Source organism: Leopardus geoffroyi, chromosome D1 (genome assembly GCF_018350155.1).
Source record: "Leopardus geoffroyi isolate Oge1 chromosome D1, O.geoffroyi_Oge1_pat1.0, whole genome shotgun sequence".
NCBI classification, from domain to species: Eukaryota; Metazoa; Chordata; class Mammalia; order Carnivora; family Felidae; genus Leopardus; species Leopardus geoffroyi.
In genome coordinates, this window is record NC_059329.1 from 17,121,942 (window position 1) to 17,129,576 (window position 7,635).

The 7,635-nt window shown below is 47.5% G+C and overlaps 1 long non-coding RNA gene across 9 annotated transcripts in view; it reads left to right on the plus strand.

The window, feature by feature from the left end:
• LOC123600795 overlaps positions 1 to 7,372 on the plus strand; it is a 49,960-nt gene extending 42,588 nt beyond the window's left edge. For 8 of the 9 annotated variants that reach the window (XR_006713808.1, XR_006713807.1, XR_006713810.1 and 5 more), the window contains 2 exons: positions 2,664 to 2,801; positions 4,178 to 5,574. This is a non-coding gene — a long non-coding RNA (uncharacterized LOC123600795). Of the gene's footprint in view, positions 1 to 2,663; positions 2,802 to 4,177; positions 5,575 to 5,994 lie in introns of those variants that run through there. The other variant, XR_006713805.1, reaches the window with a different exon arrangement.
• Positions 7,373 to 7,635: the final 263 nt, after the last annotated feature.

Genomic DNA, 7,635 nt, shown 5'->3' on the forward strand with positions numbered 1-7,635 from the left:
CCTTGCCTTCCTGGGTGCTAAGTTTTCTGGGGATACCTCTGTAGGAGAACCCCGAGTTGCCCTTGAGAATGGGATAGAGAGGGGAGGGCTTCTGAGCCTGTTGTGGAGAGGGGAGAGAGGAGGGAGTGCTAAGCCCATTTCTTACCCACCGTTTGCCCGGAGCGTGACTTCTTAGTGTTGGATATTCGAGAAGGGACGGGCATCAAGATAGAGAGTGAGGAACGGCTACAAATGGACGGGGTTCTGTGAGATATGCAGGCACTTGGGATTCAGTTGACGGTCATCGCAGGACCAGGATCAGAAATCGGGCCTGTCGCAGCCAGACTGCTGGTAATTTCCCTTATTTATGCTCTTTAACTTCTGGTGAAGTTCCTTATGAAAAGGCCACCTGGGTCAGTTGTGTTGAGGAGAAGAAGAGGAAGGGGTTGTGCTTGAGGAATGCTTGGGGGGGGGGTGGAGAAGGCCCCAAGCTTGGTGGGGCAGCAGAGGTGGATGTGGGGACCTCCAAGAGGAGGCAAAGGCATTCAGGGGCATCACCTCCTCCAGGAAGCCCTGCCCGGGCTGGGTTGAGAACCCTCGACTTGTCTTGCTGCTCCATTGTAATGATCTGGTTAGGGGTCCATACACCATGCTGGACTAAGCTCCTAGGGGATGGGGGCCCTGCCCTGTTCTTCCTGAATCCCAGAATCCCGCTGTCAATCACCGCTCACTGAGGCAAGGGACCAAGGCAGGAGCAAGTGACTGCCCACCCCCATCGCACCTGCCCCGTCGGCAAGTCTGTCCTGGCAAAGAAGCCCGGTCAAGACGGGGGCCGAGTCTCCCTAACGCTCTGCAGACCAAGTCCAGCCTTTCTCTGGCCAATCATATACTAAGAACGGAAGCTGCTTGAAATGTTTTCACTCGGCTTGACAACCATGGTGTGAGTTCTGGCCACGAAGACAGATTTGAGATCAGTTCTCTAGTCTGTTAGAATTCTCTGACAGACCTTGGGCAAGTCGCTTTCCTCTTGTGGACTTCCTTCTCTCTCCCGCCCCCCTCAGTTTCTCCAGGGGTAACTGACAAGTAAAATTGCAAGATATTTAAAGTGTACATCATGGTGATTTGATATATGTATACATCGGGCCAGGATCCCCCCATCTAGTTAATTTTTGCAAATGCAGCTCTTGTTTGTTTGAAATGTGACAACATTTCGGTTCTACCCGCTTAGCAAATTTCAGCGATGCGATACACAGTGGTCTCACAGTGGTCACCATGCCATACGTTCAATCTTCACATCTCACTCACCGTATAGCTGAAAGTTTGCATCCTGTTACCAACGTCTCCCTATTTCTCCCCAGCCCCAACTTCTACTCTTTGTTTCTATATTTGACCTTTTTAAGTGTTTTAATGTTTTATTTATTTTTGAGAGAGAGAGAGAGAGAGAGAGAGCAGGGGGAAGGGCAGAGAGAGAGAGAGAGGGAGACACAGAATCCGAAGCGGGCTCCAGGCTCTGAGCTGTCAGCACAGAGCCCGACGCGGGGCTCAAACTCAGGGACTGTGAGATCATGACCTGAGCGGAAGTCGGATGCTTAACCGACTGAGCCACTCAGGTGCCCCTGCTTATTAATTATTTTGATCTCGAGGCACTTGAGAAACAGCAGATGCAGGAAGGGCTCTCTGACCTCCCCCTCTCTACCTAAAAGCAGGTCCCAACGTTTCCCGGGAGAAAGATGCCCTCCTTGTACCAGGAAGAAGAGAACATTCTCATCACCAGAAACTGAGAGTCAACACCGAGACGGTTCTGTGCAGACAGAGTCCCCAAAGTAACTCTGATCTCCCATCACTAATCACTGTGCCACAGTTACTGGCCCTGGTCTAAGCACGTCCATCTTGTCACGTCCCCACAATTTATCATTCTTTCTTTATTAATTTATTTATTTTTATTTTATTTTATTTAAAAAAAAATTTTTTTTTCAACGTTTATTTTTGGGACAGAGAGAGACAGAGCATGAACGGGGGAGGGGCAGAGAGAGAGGGAGACACGATCATTCTTTATTTAAAAAGGATATGAACTTGGGGCGCCTGGGTGGCTCCATCGGTTAAGTGCCCGACTTTGGCTCAGGTCATGATCTCATGGCTCGTGGGTTTGAGCCCCGTGTTGGACTCTGCACTGACAGCTCAGAGCCTGGAGCCTTCAGATTCTGTGTGTGTGTGTGTGTGTGTGTGTGTGTGTGTCTGTACCTCCTCTGCTTGTTCTCTCTCTCTCTCAAAAATAAATAAGTAAACATTTAAAAAATAACAAAAAATAAAAAAGACATAGGGGCACCTGGGTGGCTCAGTCAGTTAAGCATCCAACTTCGGCTCAGGTCGTGATCTCACGGTTTTTGAGTTCGAGCCCCACGTCAGGCTCCATGCTGACAGCTCAGAGCCTGGAGCCTGCTTCGGTTTCTGTTTCTCCTTCTCTCTCTGCCCCTCTCTCCCCCTCTCAAAAATGAATAAACATTAAAAAATTTTTTTAAATGATAAAAACAAAAAGGATATACACTTTGGAACCTAATGGTTTCTTTGGGTCTTCATTTTCCTTTTGAAGATTCTTGTGTACAAGTACAAATATTAAATAAGGTGTGTATGCTTTTTTCCTGTTTTTTTTTTTTTTTCATGTCTTATGTCAATTTAATTCTTAGGCCCAGCCATGGAACCTAAGAGGGTAGAAGGAAGTTTTTCCTCCTCTGCATCATATCCATCACGCCCCAAAGTTTCTTCCTGCCCATTGGGAATCCCTCCTTCCCGCTCCTCCCCTCTTTAAAGCCTGTGGTTCTAAAGTGAGTAGACGGCTTCCATTCTGATGGCAGGAATGAGGGTTTACAAATTGAGAGGGTTCCCCTCTCGGACTAGGGAGAAGAGGTGTATACAGCTAGGTAGTTTCTCTGCAGGGCTAGCGTGGTGGGGGTTTGGGGAGAGGGCTAGAGAGGTGGCTTAATTGGCAGGGCTGGGAGCTCTGTCAGGTGACAATGTCACGGGTGCTGATAAAGATGAAAATTTTAATGCATAAGAAAGGCCCCTTCTCCCCTTCACCCGGGTGCATGGACCTGGAGGACAAAGAATGGGAGAAAAAAAGAGGGATTGATGCTGAGCCTCAGTGGAGCAAGGAAAAAGGGATCTGAGAAGAGGAGGAGGGTGTATCCAGGAGAGACAGGTGGAAATAGGGTTTTCTGGACCCAAGGGCGGGCCGGGGCAGAATAGAAAGTAGAATTCTCCTGGCAAAGGTGGGGCTGTCAGCTCTGGTTCCTTCTATTCAAGTTGGTTTAAAAAAAGAAAAAACATGTGCTAAGCACCTACTATGTTCCACAATATGGATGGACCTGGAAGGTATTTTGCTAAATGCAGTAAGTCAGGCAAGACAAATACCGGACGAGCTCTCTTACAGGTGTAAACCAAAAAGCAATAAACGACAAACAACAATCCAGAAATCTCAACCCATGGAAACAGCGGACAGGTTGGTGTGGTGGTTGCGAAAGGTAGGGGGAGGGGGTGGGGGAAATAGGTGAACTGTTTTTTTTTTTTTTTTAAATCTATTTTAAATACATTTGAATTAAATTTAAAATTGAATACAAAATTCCTAAAAAGCAGATTTGGGACCTGTTCACCTCCCACTCACCCCACTCCTTACCTCCTGATTTGGAATTTTAGAGGGGCCATGCGTGATTCTAGAATCCCAACTTAATAAGTATCCGGGTATTTCTTTTTTAATGTAAACCCTTAATTAAAGAACGCATGCGTAAACGTGCAAAGTCATAAATGCGCAACTTGGTGAAACCTCGCAGGGTGAACACAGCTCGTCTGGAAACGGAATCTCACCAGCCCCTAGAAGTCCCCTTTGCCCTATCCCAGCCTCCCCGCTCCCTCCACCAAGGGTAAGCGCCAATCTGGCTTCTAGCTAAACTAAATTCGCCCTTACCTTTCCGACTTCCCAGAAATGAGACCATAAATATGTACTCATTTGCGTCTGGCACAATTTCCCCGAGCAGTAGGTGAATCTGGGTAAAGGCTTTCTTCCCTCTGCACTACTTTGGAGATTGATTTCTATTGCCTATGGCCGTCACTCGTTCGTTCTTATTGATGTCTCGCATTCCTTTGTACGATCATGCACGATTTATTTATCCGTCCTTCTGTCGATGGGCGTGTGGATTGTTTTCAGGCGTGCTGTTGCGAACGGCGCTGCTGTGAACATTCTTGTACGAGACTTTGGCGCCCGTCTGCACACACTTCCGCTGGCGTGGACTGCTAGGCCAGCGTGCGTGCTTGTGCTCAGCCTCTGGAAATAGTGCCCGTGGCAGCAGCTCCCAGGATGGTTCCATTGATCCCTGCTTCTCGGTGTTCACACTTGTTCTGGACCGAGCGTTTGGGTCCTGCCCAAATTCGTATGTTGAAGCCTTCGGGCTTCCCGGGGTGGCTGTATTCGGAGACGGGGCCTCTGTGGAAGTAACGAAGATTGACGTCCTAAGAGGGGGGCCCTGATCTGATAGGATGGGTGTCCTTATAAGAAGAGATCAGGGAACTAGCCTGCTCTCTCTTACTTGCTTTATCGTGTGCACTCTCTCACCACGCTGCCCCACTCCACGCACACACACACACACACACACACACACACAACGCTTTTCTGAACCTTGAGAGTAAGTTGTGTACATGATGACCTTTTACTCCCAAATGATTCCGTCTGTATTTCTTAGGAACATTCCCATCCATGATCACCCTGCAGCTACCAACTTCAGTCTGCTTAACGTTGCCATAATACTTCTATCTACCTTACTATCTGTATTTCCATTTTTGAAGTTGATCTAATAATGCCCTTTGTGGCGTCTTCCCTCTTCCAGTACAGAATTCTGTCTAGAGTCAGGCATTGTTCTTACTGTCACGTCTTTTCAGCTTCCTTCAATCAGGAACATTTCCATGGCCTTTCTTTGTCTTTTATGACATTGACATTTTGAACAATACAGTCCCTCCCCCTCTTCCCTCTCAGATGGAACGTTCCTCATTTTGTTTGTCTGATACTTTCTTATGATTAGAGGAAATATTGCTTTGCCGGCTGGCATCCTGTGCGAGTGGTCGCCGGGTCTCGCATCCGGGGCCACACCGTTTCTCTCTGCTCCTCGTTAAGGATGCTAATTTTGATCACCTACCTGGTCCAGGTGGGGTTCAGTGATATTTTTTCCCTGGAACTGATAAGCGACCTGTGAGGACATTATACTGTGAGCAGGAACCCTCTTTTTGAAGGTAGCTTAATTCGATGTAGTCTAACTTACTGGCTTTTTCCTTTATAGTGGATGTCTTTTGTGTCCAGTCAAAAAAAAAAAAATTTTTTTTTTTTTTTGCCTAGCTCAGCCTCTAAAGGTATTCTTCTAGTTTCTCCTAAAAGCTTTATTATTACTAGACCTTCGACATTTAGATCTGTGATCCATCTGGAATGGAGGTTTTTTGTGCCTGATGTAAGCTAGCGGTCAAGACGTGGAAATCCAAGGAATCCAGATGCTTTTATGTACTTATTTATTCTTTTTTTTTAATGTTTCGTTCGTTTTTAATGTTTTGAGGGAGACAGAGTGTAAGTGGGGGGAGGGACCGAGAGAGAGAGGGAGACACAGAATCTGAGGCAGACTCCAGGCTCCGAGCTGTCAGCACAGAGCCCGACGTGGGGCTCGAACTCACGGACCGCGAGATCATGACCTGGGCAAAAATCGGGCGCGTAACTGACTGAGCCACCCAGGCGCTCCAATCCAGATGTTTTTATTAATAATTTTTAGTTCCACAAGAAATGCATGACTATGTACCCTCCCCCTAAAAAATTACAGATAATGCTAACATCCTCTTTCCCCCACCCTCCCTAAATCTTTTCCCTGCTCCAGAGCAGGGACCATGAAAGTAACCCTTGTTATCAGTTTATTATATCCTTCTGGAGTTTTTTCCCTAAGAAATAAAATACCTGCTAGTTACATACTATTTTCTTCTTTCCTCCCATAGCTCACCTTGTATGAATCATTCTGCAACTCGCTTTTTTTCACTCAGCAACATGTCTTGGATGTCTTTCTGTGTCGACACGTCCAGATCTCCACGATGCTTTTAAACGGCTGCGCTGGATTATATGCTATATATGACACATGTCATAAGCTGTCAAAGTACAGCCTGTCTAGTCATTGGATTGGTTCGTCGTGGATTTTTAAGTCGGCCGTAATACTTTGTTTTGCTTCCACGATTTTTATTCATACCGTGTCTGTATCATACTCTATTTTTATTCCTACTGGATTCAAAGTCTACAAAGTATTCATCGAGTAGTGCTGCCCTGAAAATTGAGGCATCCCAAAGGGGCGCTGCTGTCCCAACCCCCTGAGAAGTAGATGAGGTTAGACCTGGGGTCTGGAAGGCACTGGGCTCGTCCCGGATTCAGGACGAGCGAAAGAGCTCAGGCAGGGTCTGGTGACCGGTCCGGGCTCATACACGGCAGACCTCCCAGGCCTGCTCCTGGGGGCGCCCTGTTCTCTCCCTGCTTCACCTGCCTTCAGAGCTGGACTCTGACACAGGCCACCGTGCGGGTGTCTGTGGGGGTTGCTCCCTTCCCACCCCTGATGCCCGGGGGTCTCCCCTGCTCTCCCCCTACACCTGGGCTCTAGAGCCCTCCCTCCTCTGAACGTCCATTTGTCGAAAATCCTCTGCCTTCCAGGATGGCCTTGCGGGACAGGTGCGAACACATTTCGAATCTAGAGGAGCTCCACAGCCGTTAAATCACATGTTGGGTAAAATAATCAAAGAATCTTCCCCAAATTTGTCAACGGCGGCGCTGGGCCTAGCGGTTCCGTAATGACTCCCACTTGATGACAGATCTTGAGAAAATGCGTTTTGGAAGCAATCAGCATATGCTGAATAGAATCCTATTTTACAAGCATTTTATCTACTCTTAAGGACATGGGAGATGAGGAAAACAGATAAGCCTCTCTATTAATATTGATTAGACCATTATATATCTGAAAAAGAGATTTTAGTCAGAGATGATTGCACCTTACCAGTACAACCTCCCTTCTTGAATGGAGTCATTTAATCTGCCGCTCACCGCCGGGGCGGGGGGTGGGGGGTGTGGGGAGGGAGGGGCTCGCAGGCTTTGCTCCCTCACGCTGGGCACAGGAGGCAGGACAGGGACGCTGGTGAGAGGACCGCGAGGGCAGTTGCATACTTTCTTACCAATCCCACAAGGGCCCAATAAGAGGAAGATACAAACAGCAGCGGCAGGAAGGATCGAGGTCAGCCTTCAGCAACAACGGTTCCGTTTTTTGGTTTTTTTCTCTAGAAGAGTCCAGAAGTTGGAGCTAGAACACCTTCTTTTCCCGAATAGCTTTAAGAATAAAGACAATCACCACAGGTTAGAAATGGGTCTTTTACTATGGACTACACGAGGAGCCTGATAAACACGACGTCACTACGTCACCAGTAATCAGATTTAAACAATGAAATATTACTTAAAATTTTTTTTTAATATTTATTTTAGAGAGAGAGAGAGAGAGAGGGAGACACAGAATCTGAAGCAGGCTCCAGGCTCGGAGCTGTCGGCACAGAGCCTGACTCAGGGCTCAAACTCACCAGCCCTGAGATCATGACCTGAGCCGAAGTCAG